Raw genomic sequence first — 22,280 nt, forward strand, 5'->3', positions numbered from 1 at the left:
AAAAGTGGCATTTTAAAATCCCTGGGCTACAGGAAGTTAATGTAAGGATTTCAGTTTTTTTTTTTTTTTTCAGTTGTTTGGCTTCATTTCTGAGTGATTAAAGTTGTTGCCAACTTTCATCTGATTCATTTACTAGCTGGCAGTTAAATTGTCACAAGCAGCAGACATGTGCAAACTTTTGACATTAAATTGCAGCTGTTCACAGCAGCAAATTATAATTTTTCTCTTATTTTTTTTCAGCTGTAAATAAACTACAATTGTTACATTTTAGGTGACAAGCTATGAAGAATATGTCATGGCCTGCAGGTCATGAACAGCACATGAGCTTTATGCCTCAGAGCAGCTCTTCTCTACCGCACGTTTTTCCTTCCACTCAATCTTCCATAAATGTGAATTGATGCAGCACAGCCAGCTCCTTTAGCAATGACCTTTTGAGATTTACGACTGTCTGTTGGACAAATGTCAAGCCAGCAGGCTTTCCCATAATTGTTTAGGCCATACCAAAACATTGCTATGTCAAAAAAATCTTTTATTTATTATTTTTTATTGGTCCTAAATTCTGGGCTTTTATTCCACTTTCCAGTTAAGATAACCAGATTTTTTTTTAAAAAAAAAAAGGGTAAAATGTTATCCTGCGTGTGATAAGTGACGTTCACCTTTTGAATAAAACTACCGACATAAACCAACTTTTTCTTAAATCGTCGACGTGCTCCCTCCCGTACTGCGTCCAAATTCGGTTCGCATTGCAAGTGAGCGGCCCCCATCACCCAGCGCTGGCAAACACGAGTAGCCTATTCATTATTCATGTCATTGCAGTTGCCCTGTTATGATACAGTCCTGTTTGGAGTGGGCTACCTGATTTGTTCAGCGCGTCCGTCAAAGCGGTGCGTGGCCCTGCGTCGGCTGGCTGCGCGCGCTCATAGGTCGGGCAAAGAAGAATCACAGGAGGAGGAGGAGGAGGAAGAGGAGGAGGAGGGGGGAGGCGCTGGGGGGGAGTCAGCACAGTGCGCGCCTACGAGACTGCGCGTCGCAAAGGAGGGGGAGAGGTCCAGCTGCAAAAAAAAAAAAAAAAAAAAAAACATAAAAAAGAAAAAGCAGGGGTGAGAAAAAAAAAATGAAAAAGGAAGGAAAACACGGCGTGACAATGGCAACGGCGAGCTTTCAGTGAAAGGAAGAGCAGACGCGAGGGGAGGAGGGGGCGCCGCGAAGCAAGGAGTTTTCAGAGCCGACGGCCGCTTTCGCTTGTCCCGAGAAAAGAGGCGACGTCGGGACACGCTGGCGGCTCTGTAGCGCGTTTCCTGGAATACGAAATCCTTCAGCGGCCGAGCGTAATGGAGCGGCGGCGGAGAGGAGAGCCGCACTGTCTCCATCACTGAGGCGCGTCCACCTGCTATTACTGGAGGCCCGGGCTGCTGCTGCTGCTGCTGCTGGTGGAGGTGGTGGAGGGCGGGATATGCAGGGGAAGTGTTTGCGTTTCGGGGAAAGACGCATCTTCTGATACTGTCCAGAGCGCCCGAGAAGGATCCCATTGCGACAGAGGGAGGAAAAAACCGCGGAAACGGGGAGGGAGGAAAAAAAAATACGCACAGCCACTCCGGAGGTAAGCACGCAAACGGGTTTTTATTCAAACATGCAGTGTGTGGCTGAACAAGGAGCCCTATTAGGTATGCGCATGACCAACTCGGTTCGCGCAAAACCGATTTTATATCCCCGAGATTTTTTTGCTTGGATGGAGGCACGTTTGCTGCTGTAAAGGGAGAGAGCGCCATGCACGGGGTGTAGAGTAAGCAGCCCTACCTCTTTGGGACAGCTGCCGTGAGCCTACATTCATCCGTCTCTGCTCCATCGATTACCCATTCCCTGCGAAAAAATACCCCCGCTCAACCCACAGCTCAAGCCCCCACCTATTTCTCGGTGGGTTCGGAGATCCAGCACAAATGCGGATGCCACGTGTGGCTGTTTAAACGCGAGGCAGGTATGATGCTCCGTGTGCGTGTTTTGGAGACAAACAGTGGCCTGTGGACGTCATTTTGAATCAGCGTTATGCATCCCGAGCATCGCTGCCCCAGTGTGAATACGGAATGGATAATTCCAGATTCCACACTAATAAATGATTCATAAACGGGCTACTGGGACTTAATCGGATAACACATCTAGCTGACAGGTTCCTCCAATTGATCAATTCATAAACGGTGTGTGTCTTTAAAAAAAATAAAAAAATAAAAAATACAAATAAAATGGGAGTGCTGGCCTTAATGTAAGCATGACAGAGCGCACACAGGTGCAGCAGGGCATGTGTGAATGCCTGCACTGTGGGGTCACTGGATCAGTAGCTTAGTGTGTCTCTGCTCCCCTTTAAGGAGGCTTCATGACAGATGTTTACTGGAAGTCCCAGTCAGGCACACAGCCAGCAGCATTCTAAAAAATAATGAGCCACAGACCTCAGTAACAGCCTGTCTGCACGGCTCTGTGGAGGTGTAACTTTGCACTAAAGACGATTTTAGTTGCATCACATCTCACAAGTACAGAAATAAATAAATGTCTGGGTGATTTTTATTCGGCAAATACAAATTTTAAATCAGAACTTTAACTGTGGGTTACTGACTAGGATTGATGACTAGGATTGATGTAACCTTGTTTTTATAGAACAAACTTGTCATATATATATATATATATATATATATATATATATATATATATATATATATATATATATATATATATATATATATATATATATATATATATATATATATCCTTTTAGAAACTTTTAAATTATGGTGCAGCTTTTTGTTCCACTATAGTTCAGGATTTTTTTGTTGAAAGGTAACAAGCAATTACAAACTGTATCTGCAGTAGAGTAGATGATGCTCAAGGCACCTTGTAGTCAGAATATATCCTGATTAATTTGTCCTTGAGGTTAAAGCTAATGGCTGGTGAGAAGCAGACGTCTGTCACCTTAAAACAATTTAGTTTCTGCAGCAAATCTGTACTGGCTATTATTCATAGTTTACAAAGGAACCGAAGACAGGATTTTGAGATTGGAGGAAGTGCACCACCAAAGATCTTCCTGTGTGAAACACGTACTCAGAACAAACATTAAAGGGCTTCTGTCAGAGTCAAGTATAAAAAAAATGACGCAAAGTAAACATTTCTAGGATTTTGTCCCCAAAAAAATGCAATATTTTTATTTTCCAAAAATGCTTTACTTTTATATATACTTTTATACTATAAAGATGTACATGTATCTTTTTGGTGCATCTTCTCCTCCCTTAATTTTTATTTTGAATTTGTAAGAACTTTCTTAGCAAAACTAATTATTTAAAAAACTGCATATTCCAAAGGTGCTGACAGTTCAGTGGTACATAAATAGTTTTTTTTTTTCATGAACAGCATTGAGGTTTTTGAGTTTTTGGCATGCTTTAGGATGGTAGAAGCTGGCTGGGTGTTGATTGCTTTCCAATTAGCCGTTAGCGTTCAGCTTTAGCCAAACAGTCTGATCTACTGCAAGTAAGACGGTGACTTTTTATAATGAGAGCTGCTTTCAGTACAATTTTGAGTCAATGTGAAACTTTTGGTCTTTGAGAACTTTGTGATGATAACAATTTGAGTGGATTCTGGTTTCGCTTCAAAAACTGTAACATAATATATAACACAATGATTTAAGAATTGCATAACTAATTTTTGCTCTTTTTGAGCAAGACCTCAGTAACAGCCTGGGCAGTATTTTAAGACTGTGCACATGTAATGATTTGAAGACTTTATTTCTTTACCAGTCCTTTGCATCTTCTTTTAGCAATTAGCACAGCTTGGAGAGTTTGTGTTATACAAGTGTTTATAAAATTATAATCTATATATATGCATTCCCCAGAAAGTGTAGGTCCTTACTTTAACTCTCAGTGCAGCTTGTCATGGATGTCAGATGTTGAAAAGTCAAAAGGTACGTCAGGTAGTCGGGTCATCCTTACGGTTCTTTGCTGAAAGCCATGAACCACACACACGTCTTTACATGTCTTAGAAAATACATTTTAAATAACTTGTTACATCTCTGTCTTTCCTCTGACTTCCTTTCAAACACCTCGCCGATGCTGGAAATGCCAAACTTTGAGTCTTCCTCACTCAATAAAACCATCCGAACTGTGTTGTTATCAGAGCAGCCCAGCAGGGCTTATGGCGCGTTCCCTGGCTGAAATGAGATCAGATATTTGAGCTCCTGACCTGCCAGTCACCGGTCAGGGCAGATCAAGCTGAAAATTGTCCAATTCCAGTGCATCTCTACATAATAATTTTAAACTGCAGGGGGTTCAGGAGGGGACAATGCCTCTGCCCTTTCCTTCCCTTAATGTGAAGACAGCAGTGGAAACCAGACGGAAGGCCGTGCATTGATTGAGTCAAAGAAAGCCTTTAAGGGGGACAAATTGAGTTGACACGTTCATGTGTGGTGTTGTTATCATGTGTGACGGCACAGTGGACCACAGTGCCTGAGGCGGTGTGATGAGTGGAGGGAAGAGCTCCTCCTGGCTCCAGCTTTGTTTGGAGATCATGGATTTAGAAACGACGATCTGCATCGAGACATATCCATCTCAGTACGTTATGTACCTCTGAGATACCTAAGAGGATAGTTTACTCTTCGAGCCTTATTCCTTTTACTGAAGTACTGTTTTCTGTTTTGCGCTATTGGGTGAGAAATTAAGCCCAATGACACATTAAGCCGTCCTGGCTTTGTTCCGCTGTAGCAAGGACAGCAACTAGACTTTTTTTTGGTGTGGGGAATGTGCTTAAAATGCTGTTGGAGTTGTTGTGTTGCAGCAATAAAAACCAGCAGCCTGTGTAAACAGACCCTTATCTCCCCCTACCCATGTGTGCTCTGTGGCTACCGCTAACATCTCTGATCTCGAAGAGAGCTTCAATCATTCTGAGCCGATCCTCATCAGCCGCGCTTTCACTCACAAGCGAGCTTAATATTCATCAGGCAGGATCTTGCTTTTGATTAATATTTTACACACTGTATTTCCGCTTCCCTCTGTGGGGAAAGATCCCATGCAGTGTCATATGGAAGCTCCAGGTTCAGCCTTTTTACCAGGTGACAACATCTCATTAAGCATACAGAAAGGGCTTCCCTCGGCCGCGTGGAGCCCTGCTGCGCTTTATGACTGGTCTGCCACACTTTGCTCTGCTCGCTATATCACTTCAAGCACCGTAGCTCCGTCTCAGCCTCGGCAGAGGCATGCTGGGCCCCATCAGGACCGGCTGAATCGTGTCGCCGCACAGTTTGTGTCAGTTCATGCTGCATGCAGAAGACTGCTGTGTGGATGCTGGCCTCTTGTTTAGGCTGCGAGATGCTAGCTGCAGCCTAGCGGCGGCTGCCTTTCTCTGTGCTGCTGCTGAGCTCTGTAATTAAAGGTAGAGGTAAGTCCAGGGGAGAAGGCTGGGCTCTGATTGCTTTTCGTGACGGGGAGGAGGGAGCTGCATGTCCTGAGGGACAGAGTTGCTGCTGAGCTCTCTGCTGTCTGCTCAGCTGGGGAAGGGCTCCAGGAAGACGCTCGCACACAGCACCAAGCGTCAACATTCATACCCGTTGAACTTTGCTGCAGTTTATCTCAGTGCACCCGCAAATGTCTATGTAATTCATTGGATTTTATGCGATAGACCAACCCAAAGTCGTGCGTAATCCTGGAAGAGAAAGGATTGCATTTCTAAAAAATGTTTTTACAATTACAAATGGCATTAATTTCATACCGCGAAATAAAGCATAGTGCTACCTACTCCCTTTAGGAGAAACTGATTAGTAAATCTAGTCCATCTGTATGTAATTTAATCCCAGCATAAATAAATACAAATATGATATTGCAACATTATTGAATACTGTGATGGCAGCATAGATTTCAATCAACCTCAGTTTTCTTCAGCTCTCTGTAGTTTTAATATGACAAACTGTGCAGAGGTGCAAGGAGCATGGCGGTGATGTAAACAAAAGCTTCCGATGGTGAGAGAGAGGCAGGAAAATGCATCTGTAGCTGAAAGGCAAACTATGTTAATCTGTTTTTAAAAAATATCCCCTTTTTAGAAAATATGTGTCGGTGTGGAGAGGAAATCCTTAAGAGTGATGCAGTAAATCAGTGCAATGATAGTTGTTCTGATTGATCGGGACAGACAGAGCAGTTCAGAAGGGTTTTTTTTCACTTCTGTAATTGGATTTGAATCCATCATCCATCGTCTGATGCCAAAGCAAACATGGACATACACGCATTAGGATCTCCCTCCTATAAAAATAAAGAGGTGACTTCCTTTCTTTTTTTAGCTATTTTATTTATCCTAGCAGCTAGATGAGAGGGTTTCCGCCGTAACACGCCTCACAAGTCCAATCAGAGAGATTCCCGTGGAAGGCAGAGGCAAAAGCGCTTTGAGGATCGGAGGTTCTGCAAAAAAGAGACGGGGAGGATTTGGATGCTGTTTCTACCCAAAGTCCAGCCTCGTTCCTGCGCCGTGTTCATAAATTAGTTCTGCTGGGATAATTAAAGCAATGCATCAGGATCACAGCCATTAACAAATAAAAGTCCAATTAAAGTGGGGTCTTTTTAACCACTTTCCGCAGTGTCCACTCCATCTCAATATGCAGGCTGGTGGCCGCTGGGAGCATGAGCAGGCAGTCTCAACATTCATAGCTCATTTCCTGGTTCCACATTAGGCTCCTTATACAGACGATGCGAGATTTCCCCACGCCTGCTCGCCCTCTCTCGGGCCCTCCTTTAAATACGGGATTACTGAAACATGTAGGCTGGGAAAGGCGGAAGGGCCCAAAGAGGTACAGACCTAATGCGATGGCCGCAGATGCTCTGATGCGAACGGTGCGAGAGTGGCGTAGTCGCAGCATGACTCAGAAAGCGAGGAAGCTATATGACAGGGCTGTATTTTAATTGGTTTCACACAGTGCGTTCATGTGCATTGTTCCCTCTTTAATGGCACACATAGTGGCAATAACATCCCAGGTTTTCATTATATAATAGCGCTAATAGATTCCCCTTGTCCACAATGCCCCGCGTTTAATTCGAACACGTCGCTTCGTAGTCATCTTTCGCCGGACGCGGATGCAAACGCCGGAAAATAAGCTGGCTCGTTTTTGATTTTGAGGTCGGAAAGTCGGGGGGCGAGCTGAAATGAAGGTGAAGAGGGAGCCAAACAGAGGACGGGGAGGAGACACAGGGCAGTGGGAAGATCAGAGGAAGGGATGGGTGGACAGAGTGCAAAGAGACACACTGTAGTTAGTGCTGGTGGCGCATCCTTCCAGCTGGAAGAAATAGACAGACAGAGTTGCATCTAATAGAGAGAGAAGCTCACTGCGCCCTGGATGTTTCCCTGCACCTTTCATTTTCTAAATGCTGTTTTGTCTTTTCACCACTTAACAAGCCACCAGTGCCTCAAAAAAAAAAAAAAAAACACCCGACTTTATTCATGTTGTACATAATTACCAGCTATTCGAGACAGGCTTGTTTTCTGCTCCAAACAATGCAGCGAATTTATGTACAAATAACAGACACGCTATAGTTTTGTTACAAATCCTCACAGTTGTGTTTGTAAAATCTATCTCTTTGTTGGCGGCAGATCTGTTGTTGTGGTTCTGCTTATTTTTTAAACAGTGCTGATGAGTTGACAGAAGGTTTTGATCGATATAGATCGCAGAATGAGGTAGTGATCCTTTCTAAAACCTTGACATTTTACTCATTTTGAATGGGATTTTATGTGATGGATAAAAATATAAATTCTGAAGAGGAAAGAAAATGATGCAATGTTTTATTAGAAATGAATATCAAAAAAAATTTTTTCGTGCTTTCAGTAAACACCTCTGGGTAAATCATTAGTGAGACCACCTTTTGTTGCGAATGTAGCAGGCGGTCTATTCAGGTATCTGGGCCATCTTTGCAAATTTTGAGAATGAAACCCTCTGGTTTCAATTTTATCTTTAACTAGGCTGTTATAACATATGAATAATGCTCTGATTTGAACACTTCTACTGCAGCTACAACTTTGCTCACAGTCGTCCTGAGGTAAGGTGAACCACCACCCAGTGTCAAGAGCTTTAAAGCCTCTTGTGAGTTTGGTTTTCCGTCCATGTTGAAGAAAAGCATTCCCACAGCATGCCGCTGCCACCATCATGTTTTACCATGAGGATAGTGTGCTCAGGGGTATGTATGTTGGCTTGCCACCACATAGCGTTTTAAATGCTTTTTCTTTTTTCAGCCACAACTTGTTTCCTGTCATATTTCTTGAGTTGTGGATATTTGCAGCTATTATGGGAGCCTCAGCTGCTTGTCTGATTAATGCCCAGCGAGATGCACTTGTATTTAACGGCCTTTCAATCAGCCATGTACATTCCTCTCTTGGAGACATTAGATTCAATTGGGTGCACTGGATTTTATTTTGAGCCATTAAGGTGTCTGACTACAAATGCAGCTTTTAAGATTGTTATTTGCAAAATATCTTGGACACCAGGTGTATTTTTGTCCATTATTAGATATCCACAACTTTGTGTATCAGCTAAAATTGCAATAAAACACAGTGAACTCTGTGGCTTGTGTGTACTGTGTGTACAGGGTCCAGGCTCTGTGAGCGTGTTGAGCAGATGCAGTATTGTTCCTGTCATGCTTCAGTTTCATTTACCACAGCATGCCAGAGGCAAGAGCAAAACCACACACAACACGTCTGAGAAGGAGTCAAACGTTTTTTAAATATTGCAGAACAGAGAACGTGAACTGGATTGCATACGTGAATCTCAAGTCGGATCTGACCCCGATATGCTGGATGATTCTGCTGATGATACAACAGCATGACTGCTATTCCACTACGAGTAATAATTATAATCATTCACAGCTAGTGGTCCTTGTCACAGGAGTGGGGCACAATGGAAATAATAATTAGGACTTCTCATTTCAGATGCATCACAGGAGAGTGTATGAAGTGTGTACTGCGGCTGCTTGACTTCCACAACCTACAGCTGTGTGTCTGGTCGTCGGCTTCCCGGTGTGTGTGAGCCTCGGCTCCGGCACGCCTCACTGGGAATTTTATGCAAGCTGTTGGTTTTGCTCGGGCATTACGTCTGACAACACACACCGCATATTTTACATTATGACACTGACCCAGTCATAGCTGTCATAAACAAGTAGCTAATTGTAGCATAAAGAGCCATAAAGTGCGTGGACGGGGCCAGGATCTGGAAGTGACATTTATTCCAGGCTCAAGCCCTGACAGCAGCGTTCAGTGACGTGCAGAGCCTCTTGTCATGCGCAAATAGACATATTTCAACACACTTTCTCTCTCTCTCTCTCTTTCTACGCTCTTCTAACCCATTTCCTCCAGTCATCATTCAACAACACTGCCAGAGTACAGCCTGCATATATCAGAGCTGAGCCGGTGAAATGCCCGACACAACGAGTCAAATGCGCACCTCTGGGTAGCCGCTGCTGATAAAAGAGCTAATTTATCATTTAGTCACACAAAGCCCTCCACATTCTGAGTAATGCTGTGTACATTTTTGTTGGACTGGGTTTCTGATCTTGCTGAATAATTCCAGTCTTTCTGTTTGTTGTATGTAGACATTATGAAGTAAATGTCATCTCTAAAATAGGAAATAAAGAAAAACAAAAACAGCATATGAAACATGACGTTCATTTCCCCCTTTTCTTTTTAATTGCCGCTTTTCGGACCTTTACCGCTTTTTGTCTTAACTTAATTTCAATCACTGTTATTTGTGTTTTATTTTAGCAAATTGTAGATAGTGGGCTTTTAATTAGAGGGAAAATGTGCTGTTTGGTTGCTTCGTGCCAAAAAAAGGTTGAGGTCAGTTTATCGTTTACTTGTTAAACTGAGAGATAACCTGTAGCTTTTGTTTTAGAGGCGAACATTAAAAAAGTAACAAACAAAAAAACATTTACGCTAAATTAAGAGCTGTGTGCTAAATTAATTTTTTAAAAATATTGGATCCTTTGTTGCAAAGTCTACAAATTAGAGCCCAATTAATTTAGACAAAAACAGGCTGCCAGCAAAGCTTCGACATCAGGCGTTTGTTGAGGTTTTATGTTGGTCTCATGTCCTTGAGACATTCGAGCATGCGAGTAGGAAATTTTTAAAAGCTGTATGTTGTAGGTTAAACTGGCACTATCCTGCACACTGCTGGTCAGCTGGATGAAACAAATACAGTTTGACTGTCATGGAGACTCTAATTTAAAGCAATACCTAAAATTTACACAGTCTGGTAACTAATATAACATCTTTAAAAAGTAGTTATTGTAATGTATAATTTCTCATGGAGACTGACAGGAAGGAATGGTAACAGAAATAAAAGTGCACAAAGGGCTGGTTTTATTATCTTCACAAACAAGAATTGGCAAAAGCATAAAATTTTTTGAACAAGAACTTGCACAGTAACAATGTATAAGTGTTTTATCTACACTTATGACATTGCGACGATGCAGTTCGATTTCATTTTATTTAATTATATATTGTGATTTTATTCGAGGTACTACAATAAGCCAAAATGAAAAAAAAGCAGATTTATCTGAAGAAATTATCTTAATGATGCAAAGTTTTAGCAAATGAATAAAATCATCTTTTCTCCACATGCAGGCACATGTAGTATAATAATTTATGTTCACTTACCTACTCACTCACCATCAAATAAGTAATGAAGCAGTGAAAACTTTCATGCAACAAAATCAACTTTCTGTAACCCAATAGCAAGCAGAATTGTGTATTTGTTAGTTAGCACTCTTACTCACCACTAAGTTAATAACAAATAGTATCATAATATATCTTGGCAGTGATGAGTAATACAAATATTTAAAAAAGTAAATGAAAAAAAATCCATAAATATGTAAAACATTGCCTGAAAATAGTGAACATAAAACTACTCATTTGTTCACAATATTTAAACAACACACTAACACCAATAACTTTCCTTAAGAACATAATATTACTACAAATAAGAGTTAAATCTTCACTTCCTGGTTTGTCTTCTTTGCAGTGTGTTTTAAATGAAGGCCGTTGGATAACGGAAAGCATTATTGTTTCACGTTTTTGTGTAAATAATGTGAAATTGTGACATTTATCTAACTGTTAGAATCTAAATCGTTCTACTTGTCAAACATATTCTTATAATATGCTTTGCTGTACATGTGCTGCGCTGTGTGAAATCACCGGGTCTTATTTTTCTCTCTCTGTTGACCAAAAACTACTCTTAATATGTTCAGACGAGAAAAATAAAACATATTTCATTTTACAAACGACATGAGAGTTTTGTGTCCTGGGAGAACCAGCATCACATATTACAACTAAACCAAAAATATTAAAAATAAAACAACAACCCAAAAAAACACATTTCATTTTTGCAAGCGACATGAAAGTCTGTGTCCTGGGAAAACCAGAATCACATATTGCAATGACACAAGATGACCTGGTGTGGACTTAGCTATTAATAATTACATTTCATACAAGAAGAAGAAAACAGTCAACAAGTTACATAAGTCTGGTACCAAAAAATGCTGATGCAAAAAATAGCATACATTAACTCTGCACAGTAAAAACAGATAAATCCCATAATAATACAAACCCAAATATCATAAATATTACATTAATATTTTTAATAAATTATGCTTTATTTGCATCAAGGCTCAAACATGTGAATAGAAGTTATAAAATACTTCATTAAATTAATTTGGGACAAACATCAAACAAGAAACTTTGCTCTTAATTCTAAGCCGAACTCAAATGACTTTTTGTGACTTTTAATTTCTTTGTAATTCTGCCATGAAAAGCCCATTATTTACAGTAGCAAACATCCTTATGGAAGGAATTTGTTGCCTGGCATTCAGACGTCACTGTGAATTATTGAAATAATTATATTCTTAACAGGTTTATTTAAGCTTTTCTCAGGAATTTAAACCAAAGGATTCTTGGTATTTAATGTGCTTCAATACTAACAACTTTATCATGGAAGAGCAAACATTGAAGCTTGTTTTATAGTTTTTTTAAGGTGTTCAAGTTGGGTTACACAAGTCAGTAATTAATTCACGCAAGTTTTTTAGTAATCGATTTGGGTCTTAAGTATAAATCATTGATCTAAAACCCTGAAACTGGCAGAAAACTTGTTGAAATGCTGCAAAACGCTGTTGTTGTTCTGTATCACTTTGAGAGTCTTAATATCGAGGTTGACTGCCGTTAGATTCACTTTCCCTCATCAACATTCAGCTTATCGTGGCGAAAACCTGAATACGTTGTGACGCCCTGTCCTATGTTACAGCTTACGCTGCTTAAATCCCCAATATTGCAGCTCATCAAATCAGATCATAAAAGTAATTTGTCTATTGGATTTTCATGTTTGAGTTTATTGAGCAAAATGAAGTTCAATCAATAAATTTAATTTCTTTCATATAATGTATCTGCGTTGACGAGTGTATGACCTCATTCTGGATATTAATGCAGTTATACTGAGCAGCAAAATAAATATGATTTCTTATTTTTTTAAGAACTATTCATCACAACTTCTTCCTCTTCTTGACTAAAGTTGTGTAGCTGATTCTGGGTCAAATGGATCCGTCCAACTCGGGTCCTGCTATGGGTTTGACCTGTTATGGTGAGGATTTAACAAAAAAAAAAAACACAGACTAAAGTGACTAATGTGTCATCAAGGCTACCACACAGTGGGTTGAAAAAGAAACTCTTTCAGTGATGCAGAAGTGTTAACAATTGGTCCACTGTGAAACTGCTGGGAGACCAATTTATAAGAGCTCTACCATTTCACTCTGAAGAAAGCAATCAGATATTCAGCCACAGTTTTAATAGAAGGTCTTTTATTTTTAGTTTACCCTTTATCAAATGGGACCTAGTCAGATCCTCCCTTTGGTAATTCAGTCCCCCATTTTGTGCCGGTGCATTGCTCTTTCGCTCCTTCCACTTTGTATCTTTAAGCAAACTAATTTATATACAAATCTGAAATGTTATTTCTCTTAACTAAAATCAACATATCAGTTGAAATGTTGACAAGTATTTTCTTGAATGTGGAATATAAATGATCAAATTTGATGTGTTTTATTAATTAAATTGTGTATTATTTAGTTGTGATATTCTGCTACTAAATTACTTTTTTTTCCATGAAGTACTTTCCTTCGAAATATGGTTGTGGTCAACACAAACTACCTTGCAGCTGAAGGCCCCATTTTTCATTTGATAGTTATGAAACCACCAAAGGAATGAAATAAAAAGTTTATTGAAGATTTAACATTTTATCTTAAGATGGTAATTTTTCATTTATAAGACTGTACAAAATTTCCTGTCTGTATTTACTTTATGGTGTTTTGAGTTGTGTATGTAACTACTTAGACTACTACGTAATTGGCACAAAGACTAATGTTTCATAAAATGAACAAACGTATTCTTTAGTCTGAACTAGAGTCATTACCATAACCCACTGATGTGACTATACAGCAGAGTTTTACCATGTTATGATTTCTTAAATCAGCCTGTGGAAGCTCTGAATGAGCTCTGATTGTGTCATTGTGTTAATCAAAATGGCTACCAAAATGATGAGGCTTGTTTTTTTTTATGAAACAGACTTTTTAGTATGTTTTTGACCAACATTTGGTTCAAACTAACCAACCTATGTGACAACAGTTTTGTCCCAGTTAAGAAAATGGGTTTTCAGGATAACAATTATCAGTTTTGTATGCTACTAAGGCTAACCCTACTTATATATATATTTTTGTGGCAAATTATCACAGCCATAAATTTTTTTGGCACCTACTCCATGAGCAGTTTTTAATATTTTAATTGTTCATTTGTCTTAAACTGTAATTGTTTGGTGTCCATGACAGAATAGCCCTGCTCTCAGCCACTGAGAGCCAACATATATATATAATGGATAGATAAATGGGTTTAATATGGTCGAAGAATGCAGCAAACATATATTTAAAGCTCAGAAAATGTAGCCCCAGTGAAAGCAGATCTCCCACTAACCCACATTAAATGCATCACTGTAGCTGCTCCCTCTCTGTGTCAGGACTCTGGCTGATACTTACCGAGAGCAGTCTGTCTCGCTCATTCAACACCGTTAGTCTTTGACTGACTGCAGCGGCTCACACAATTACAGAGCTGCAGTTCACTTAAAACAGGCAGGAGAAAAGAAAATGTACAGTCTATTAGCTGAGAATTGTGGCCCTGTCCACACGAACCAGGGTACTTTACAAAACGAAAATGTTCTGCTCCGCTTACACTGGAGGTGCATCGGTCAGGCTTTTTCCCATCAATGCTGATTTCCTGTTTTTTTCTCTAAGTTCTCGCCTGTTTTGTTTTTTTCTTAAGCACATGAAAGATGATGTGTTGCAGTCTCTGATAACAAAAAAGAAGGCATTGCAAAATATTTAAATTTATGCATCAAAGAATGGAACATTTGAATATTTGTTTTAATCTTAATCTATTTTACATTCTCACAACTGAAACATAATCTTGTTTTGGAGCAGTCTGTGTTTTTAACCGTGAGCTGAAATACGGTGACGTTCCTGCAGTCCTGCGATGCCGCGATGCTGCATCTGAAAGAAACTCTGGGAGTCTCTCCCACAGCTGCACCAGCTGAAAATAAACATGTTTAGAAAGGCATTGTTATTATCTCTCATAAATCACTGACAAACTATGGCAATTATTGAATCCAAAACTGTACCAGAAGTGTTTTATTGATAAAAAATCGAAGGAGAAGACACCCGTATTCTTCAATATTTTACGTGTCAGTCATGTTTAACAGCAAGTTTGATTGTTCCATATTTAATTTGCACGTACTGCACATGTAAAATCAAGTTTTTAATTTAGTTTTTGGAAACACTTTACAAAGGGGAAATGTCTTATAACGTTGTTTGTGATCCACGCTTTTGGATTGTACATTTAAAGATAATTGGAATTAATTTTATTGAATAATTTTGCATGTACCCACCCTGAATTTCTGTGATGGAAACAAGAAAAAGTAAGTTTTATGGCTGATTTCACATCTTTCACTTTTTCACAACTATGTCCATGAATCTTGGAAGGTAGCTGAAAAACATGACTGTGAGGAGATGAGTGAAAATTGTCCGAGAAGACAAAATGCATTTGATTTGGTAGAATTTTATTTTAACCGACCTTTACTTCTTCTGTTAAATTTTGACGGCATGTTCAAATTATCGCCCCCTGCTGGCAGATCAAAGAAAGTACTTTAGTGTAGATGCTGAAACATCATTTTTTATTTTCTTTTCTAAAGACATGTGGGGGCTTAAAAGAACCATATTCTAATGGAAAAACTTATATTGTTCTAATGTTCCTTGTTATGGAAAATTCATATTTACCTTAAAGTAATTTGTTTATGTTTCTGTATTTAGGATAAAGTTTGAATTTCACAAGTCGTATTTTTAAAGTACAAGGATAAGTATATTCCCTTATTGTAGCGTACATAAAAAAAGAAAAGAAAAAAAAAAACAGAATTTGCTTAACGAGGACTCTTTTCATAAAGAATAGTTTCTGTAATTGTCTTCTCCGGTCTGAGCGTTTTTTTCCCTCTTTTTGTTGCTTCTGTCACTGCTCTGTTTCCGTCTACTGGGCTAAATACTTTGGGAGCCTCACAACAACAGGTATTTTCCTTTTGTATTCAAATGGCGTGATGTAGAACTTACAGTCCTTTGATATCTGTCTCAGAGGTGTGCGAGCAAAGATGCTGGTGCATGAGCACAATGCGCATTTCTGTCTTTTGTGTGCACTATTTTGGATTTGCTGATGGTTTATTTATGCTGGCGACTCCGTTGAGACAAACTCTTTGTAAGGGTAGAGGCAGCCATAGGAGGATCTAATAGGTTTAAAAACTGCTATCAAAGATGTATGCCGCTGCAGTGTTTTGGCTCAAGTGATGAGGCCTCTGGAGAGAGTGAGGAATCTGTGTCTCTTTTGTAGGACTCGGGTTTGCGTACATGCAAACGCGAGCTCGGTTTTAGGGAGGAGAAAAAGAACCTCTCGGTTGTGAATGTTAATCTTTTGCTCCCTTCTTCCTGGGCCCAGTGACCTGACGGAAAATTAGCAGAAACAGTCCCTGCGTCTTTGTTGTGCTCTTACAAAACTACCCACAACTACTGAGGCTCCACAATGAATGCAGTGACAGCGTGCCAAGCATTCACAAACCCCAGTGTGGAGTCTACGTACACACTTTCGCCCCCTGAGCTACTTACGTGGGCTCAGAAGTTTGTTTTTCTGTACGGGAGCGAGTCAATCCGGGTTTATATTATAATAAAAATTCTTTATGTGGTTTTCAATATGCACTGTACAAAATGCTAACGAGCAAACGCGGTTATTTGGATAACTCGGTGCCCACAAGGAACACATGTTGAGAGGACAAAAGGCTTCATTGTTCGGAGGGAAGCAAAAGAAGCTAAAAAACACACACACACACAAAATTGTAATAATTTACACTTTGACTTCATCTCTGGGGGCTTTACGAAATGTTAATTTAGGCCTCCCATTATAAAATGTATTTAAGTGAGACTAAGAATTAATTCCATTAATCTTCCAGGCAGCTGGGGCTTCTGTATCCGTCGAGACAGTTTTCTGCTCCCTCCTGAGACATGTGGGTTTTCCCTTCACTTTTAAAATCAATTACCTCTCTGCCTCCCTCGCCACTCCAACTCTCTAAGCGCTCTTGTCATATTCTTCATTAGAAAACCTGAGCACTTCACCTATGGCTTACAATGAACACCTTATCCAGAGCTCGATGTGTTTTTAAGTGTTGTTCGAGTGCCTCGCTCTGATTTATTAACATGTCTTACGCAGGTGCCGGCCCCGGCCTGTGCAGCCTCTGATACAAATAAGAGGACGGTCTGCCCCCCCCCGGTTTACCTGTTAGTCCATGACGAAGGCTTCGAGAAGTGGCCGCCGCCCCTGGGAGGGGATCATGTTATTCTCCCTCGCGCGCCATCTCACAAACATCTCAGGGCGCTAACTGAGGGGAATAAGCACGGACGGGCTTGACGGCTGCTTCCTATTTTAGTCGTCGGCAGGTAGGCGGATGAGTTGAACTGTGGAGGATCTCTGTGCAGCGAAGTCTTCGTCTAATTAGTTTGTCTAATTATGTCTTTGTGCTGGAAATTTCTCAAATTAGTGGTATCGTGCAGAATGTGAGTGTGCTCATTATGGTTGTCATGAGAATTGTTGCGGCACTTTGAGTAGAGAAGAAAGAGGGGGGGGGGTAAGGGATAGGGAGCGAAGGGGTGTCACTGGACCTGAAAGATCCCCACCATTGTTGAGATGCCTTTATCAAAAACAAATATCTTGACTCCAGCAGACGCTGCGCCCAGATTCTTCCCCAAAATGCACGGAGAAGATGTTACTTTAGACAGCAAAACACCCTGTTCCCGTCCCTGCGCATGGGCTGCAGCTATTTCTGGCAGACCATGAAAAAGGTCTCCTTTGATTTGCCGTTGTGTGTCAGCTGTGAGATCGTCACAGCATCTGGGATTTAGGTGTCTCACAAGCAGGGACTTTTTGGCTCCTTGCAAGGTGCTGCAGCATCACTCGCATTTCTTGAGCCTCCAATACCATGTCTTTATGTTGATGGTAAAATTCTGTGACATGCACCGGATGTATACGGTGCATGTAAAATCTGGCGATTACCTTAGGAGGTGAAGAGCTATAGATTCTTTATGAACAAGAAAAACAAAGTCAACAAGATGAAAAATGTCTTTGAAAAACCTAAAACCTCATTTCTGTCTTCTTGCCAACAGCAAGTTTTACACCTGGCCAAAGATGCTCTGCTCCGATTACACTAAAATGTAACTTTTTATCAGACACATTGCTATTTGTAACAGAAAACTAACTCCATATTCACCTGAAACAACATTGATTTTCTTCATTTGGGACTTTCTGGAAGATGGCTGGAGCTAAATACGGGATTGAAAACCCTTATCTTACAGCTGGCCAGTGACTATGGAGAGGTAATGATCATAGCATATGTGCCTTAGCATGGGCTAGTCAAAGTTCAGACCTAAATCCAATTGAGAGTTTGTGGTGAGACTTGTATGTCAGACAGTCTCTGTCCATTCTGATGAAACTTGAGCTTTTTTATCTTTGATTTCAATTTGCCTCAAAATTCTTGAAGCTGAAAACGCAGTATTATCAATACAAACTATTGACTCAGGTTGTGCTTTCACATTAGTATATGTAAAACAAAAAAGTTTTTTTTTCTTCCAGTTTACCATCATGCACTGCTTTGTGCCTGTCTACCTCATAAAATACAATTGGAAATTTGTGATTTTTGTGAAAAAAGTTGGAAAATCAAAGCTGTTGTATCACAGCTGAGAGATCATGAGGTTTTGTGAGCTCAGCTAAAGCAACATTTTACCGCTAACTGTTCTGATATGTAAGCTTATCAGTTTACTGCTGAAAAAGGCGACATGAAAAGCCTGATTTACATGTGAATAACCCTTAAAAATGTCAAGCAATAACTTAAAAGTCATGTTTTCTCTTGTTTAAAGAAATAGAAGCTCAGGCTAATGGAGTCGTCCTAGATTTTGAAAAGTGCTTCTGAGAAACAAACAAGCAAAGACGATGTGTATATTTCCTCTGTTTTATTTTTATTTGTAAAAATAAAACATTTTTATCCTTGTGTTCTTAAGAGGACATGAAATGCACACGTAGTGTTTTGCTTGTGCACAGTGGGATGGGGGACAAAACTTTGCCCTGAGCTTCTCCAGGTTGAAGTCTCATGTTGTCAGATACACATCCAGCTTGAGGTGAACAAATTGGCTCCATCATCACCTTTAGCTCTATTTTTTTTTTTTGTAACTAAAGTAAGAACAAACATCCAGGATCACCTGCTTGGCTTCACCCCTCTCCCTCCTTTCTTTTCTTCTCCCCAGTCCGTTTCCAACATCCCTCGTTTCCTTCCCCGTTCCCTCCTCCTCTCCGTCTCCTCGCCCCTCTGCTGGTCCTGCAGTAATTGGTATTCCAAGTGGCAGCTGGGATCCATACAAACATAGCAGACAGAGAGAGACAGTGAGAGAGCGGCAGTGTATGCATGCGTGTGTTTGAGTGAGTGAGAGAAAGACATGGAGGCAGAGAGAAAGAGAAAGCCAGCAAGTCAATACGCTGGTTCATTAGAGCACTGAGTCACAGTGGCCGCTGCCTTGTTTGTTTGTGTTTGTCCAATACTGTTTCTTAAGGAGAGCCCACCGACGCTTTCTGCTCACACTGGCACCTGACAGCAACACACCCCAGGCTGCCTGCTTCTCTCTGATACGCCCTGTTTGGACTTCCCTGCCTATTAAATAATTACAAAATCAATAGGTGCAAATTAAGCACAGGCTTTTCCCCAGGATTCTTGCCAGGTCCTTGTGCTCTTAGAGGTTGGTCACCATGGAAATTTGAGCAATGTTTGCTGACTGAGCCATTATGTAAAACTGGTCGTTCGCCAACGGGGATCAGCTGAGAGTTTTGTGAGACATACTGGGGGGAAAAATGGCATCACTGTGTCATATTAGATTATATTCGTAGTCATAAATCAGTCAATATCATAACCTATCAAAATCAGTCAAAAGAGTGAAAACTTCACAGGGAACCATATTTATCACACCAAAGGTGCATTTTCACAGCAGGAACATTTCAGGAACCAGATTTTTACCCTTTATTCCTGCAGATTGAACCAGAAAAAACAGGGTGTTCACTTAGTCTTTTCTTTTAAGTTTTAGTTAGAGATTTGTGCTAAACATTCATTTTAATTCATTGGAATTAGCCTTAACTAGTATTTTTTTGTTAACATCATGAATAGTATTTACAGTAATTTATAGTGACAGAGGGAGTAAATCCTTTATTCCTAGTAATATTTCATTCAGAAGTGAAGTGCTGCAGTATGTGTGGTTAATGCTCACATACTTGTGGGACTTGTGTTCCAGACTTCAAACATTAAATATATGTGAATTTTTAGAAACATCCTCTGATTTTAAACCAGCTTCACAATTTAAATGTAGTAAAAAGACTTCAAGTTATGTCTAAGTTTGAATCCTGAAGGAAACCGTCTCTTCCCAGTTCTCTCATCCTTTGCTTCAAAAATGTTAACATGAAAATCTGTCAGATTTGAAATGAGTTAATCGTGCATTTGAGCATATTTAAGTCACAGTTTCTCTGTAGCTGAACATGCTGTCAGAAATGGAAGAACAAGAATTGATCAACAAAACAATGAACTCCATGTACTTGAAAATTTGTGGACCTAAGACATGGTTAAGTTTGAGACTTGCTCATGGTTGTTTACTATGATTAGATGTCAAATACCACAGAGGTGTAGCATAGTTATTTATCATTAAAGGACATAACTGCATTATTTGATAATAACACTGTGACTTGGATCTGTAACTAGTGATATCAATCTCATTTTTAGCGACGAGCTCTCAGACTTTTGATTTTGTAAACCTTCTTGCCATCACTCTAATCCTTAGCGCTTCCAACATATTTTTGATGAGAGTCCAGTTTTCATCTGAGCCTCTCCAAAACAATGTTAATGTTGGGAAAACGGACAAATTATTTTAAATTTATATGGACTAGTTTTGGGTTTCTTGATAATTAAGTTTGATGGAAACTGAGCTATAAAGCACAGGGTTACTCCTGTTTCACTTTGGGTGCTTGTTGAACACCCATCTTGCAAAGTTACATTTTGTCTGATCATCAGTGTGAGGTACACGACAAATACTGGAGCTTTGCAGAGAGTTGAACAGGATCAAAAACAGGAAATGGAGTTAACTAAACCTGTCACTTCAAAAATACCACTCACTACATATAGTTAGCTACCAAAACAAAACCTCTATACCGAAATTGCACAGACCGTCAATCATATAGCAACACTGTCAATAGTACGGTGGATAAAGAGAATCACACCAATTCAATGAGATGAAATCTAAAGAAAATGGGAGGTTCTCCTTTAGGAGACAAAAATGACTCTGACCTTGTTGAAAATATGAAAGTGGATTTTCTGGGGGAAACAAGAGGGCTGTTCCCTGGTCACGGCGTGATGAAAGCAAACCACTTGTCAGGATATTGAAGGAGAGCCAGAGAGGTAGGTTTAGAGCAAGGGCTGTGATGACCTGCTCCTCTCTGGAAGGCCTGTTTATTTTGGAGGAAAGAGTAATATGCCGGTGGATGTGTGGTGGTCAGCCCACGGCTGCGTGGTTCTGCGGCCCTCTTGGTGGACGGTGACCTCTCATTACCGCTGCTTGAGGGAGCGTGAAACAGTGGAGATCACTGCAAAGGGCAGCTGTATAGATGCGCCTAACCTTTTAAACCATCGGAATACGTCAACCATACAAATAACTCATTAACCTTATCCATTTAAATGGAAAGCTCCTACTTTTCTCTCTGAACCCCCTTCTTCGCTCCAGTATTTGATTTGTTTAATTGGCCAGAGTGCACGATGCAAATGGCAAGTCTCTGTGCAGTGCATTGTGGTCAAGGAAGCCAAACAGCCAGGCGAGGTGGATTTGGCCTCCTTTGTCCCCACACTTAATGAAGGTGGGTTAGGTTTTTGGGGGGAAGGGGGAAGTTAAATGAAGGAGGTGAAACCATGTTAGCGTGTGAGTGTGTGTTGTCGAGGAAGTGGCCTCCTGCTCTGTCCAGTAGCACAGGAGGGCATTGATTGGAGGAGCTCAATAGCTTGGGCCTTTTAATCACCTCACTCAGAGGCGGCATTGTCCCACAGGCAAAGAGAATAAATGCTGGTAATACCCCCGTGCATATGCACACAGCCACTGGCTCCCAGCCTCTTACAGACCCACACAGGCTCAAATCAATAGAGCTGATTACCAACTGGGCGGCCTTAGCTATCAATTGTCTGCAGGGCCAGCTTCCTTCTCCCCGACATTTTGCCAACTTTTTGCCTCAATTTGGACTCAGGATGGTAGTCCAGCACCTGAGGCGACACCACAGGTGTTTGACTCCTGTTTTAATGCTTACAATTTAAGCTCTTATTGCACATCTTTCCAACACAAGGACTTATTCTTACAGATTAACAGGAGCGTATTTCAATCTTTATGAATTAGCTTCATATTTATCAATGATTTCATTTCTGAAATCAGGTTAGTATTTTATGTCTTTGTGTATCCCTGCAGCATTGAAATTGGTCAGTTTTCACTGAAGCAGATCTGACGGGTCAACAGAAGTTTTTCATCTGCCCTGTTTTCCATCTGAGCTGAAAACAACAGCCTCCTAATTTCAAGTAAAGAAGAGAGATGTGACAATTAACC

At 40.4% G+C, this 22,280-nt stretch overlaps 1 protein-coding gene across 3 annotated transcripts in view; it reads left to right on the plus strand.

The window, feature by feature from the left end:
- The first annotated feature begins 656 nt into the window (after positions 1 to 656).
- Positions 657 to 22,280, plus strand: part of nexmifb (neurite extension and migration factor b) — an 82,531-nt gene continuing 60,907 nt past the window's right edge. For 2 of the 3 annotated variants that reach the window (XM_055034249.1, XM_055034247.1), the window contains exon 1: positions 657 to 1,600. The gene's annotated coding sequence lies outside the window, so the exon portion shown is untranslated. Of the gene's footprint in view, positions 1,601 to 16,827; positions 17,055 to 22,280 lie in introns of all 3 variants that reach the window. The other variant, XM_055034248.1, reaches the window with a different exon arrangement.

This window comes from Poeciliopsis prolifica, unplaced genomic scaffold (genome assembly GCF_027474105.1).
Source record: "Poeciliopsis prolifica strain line A6 unplaced genomic scaffold, Auburn_PproV2 SCAFFOLD009, whole genome shotgun sequence".
NCBI classification, from domain to species: Eukaryota; Metazoa; Chordata; class Actinopteri; order Cyprinodontiformes; family Poeciliidae; genus Poeciliopsis; species Poeciliopsis prolifica.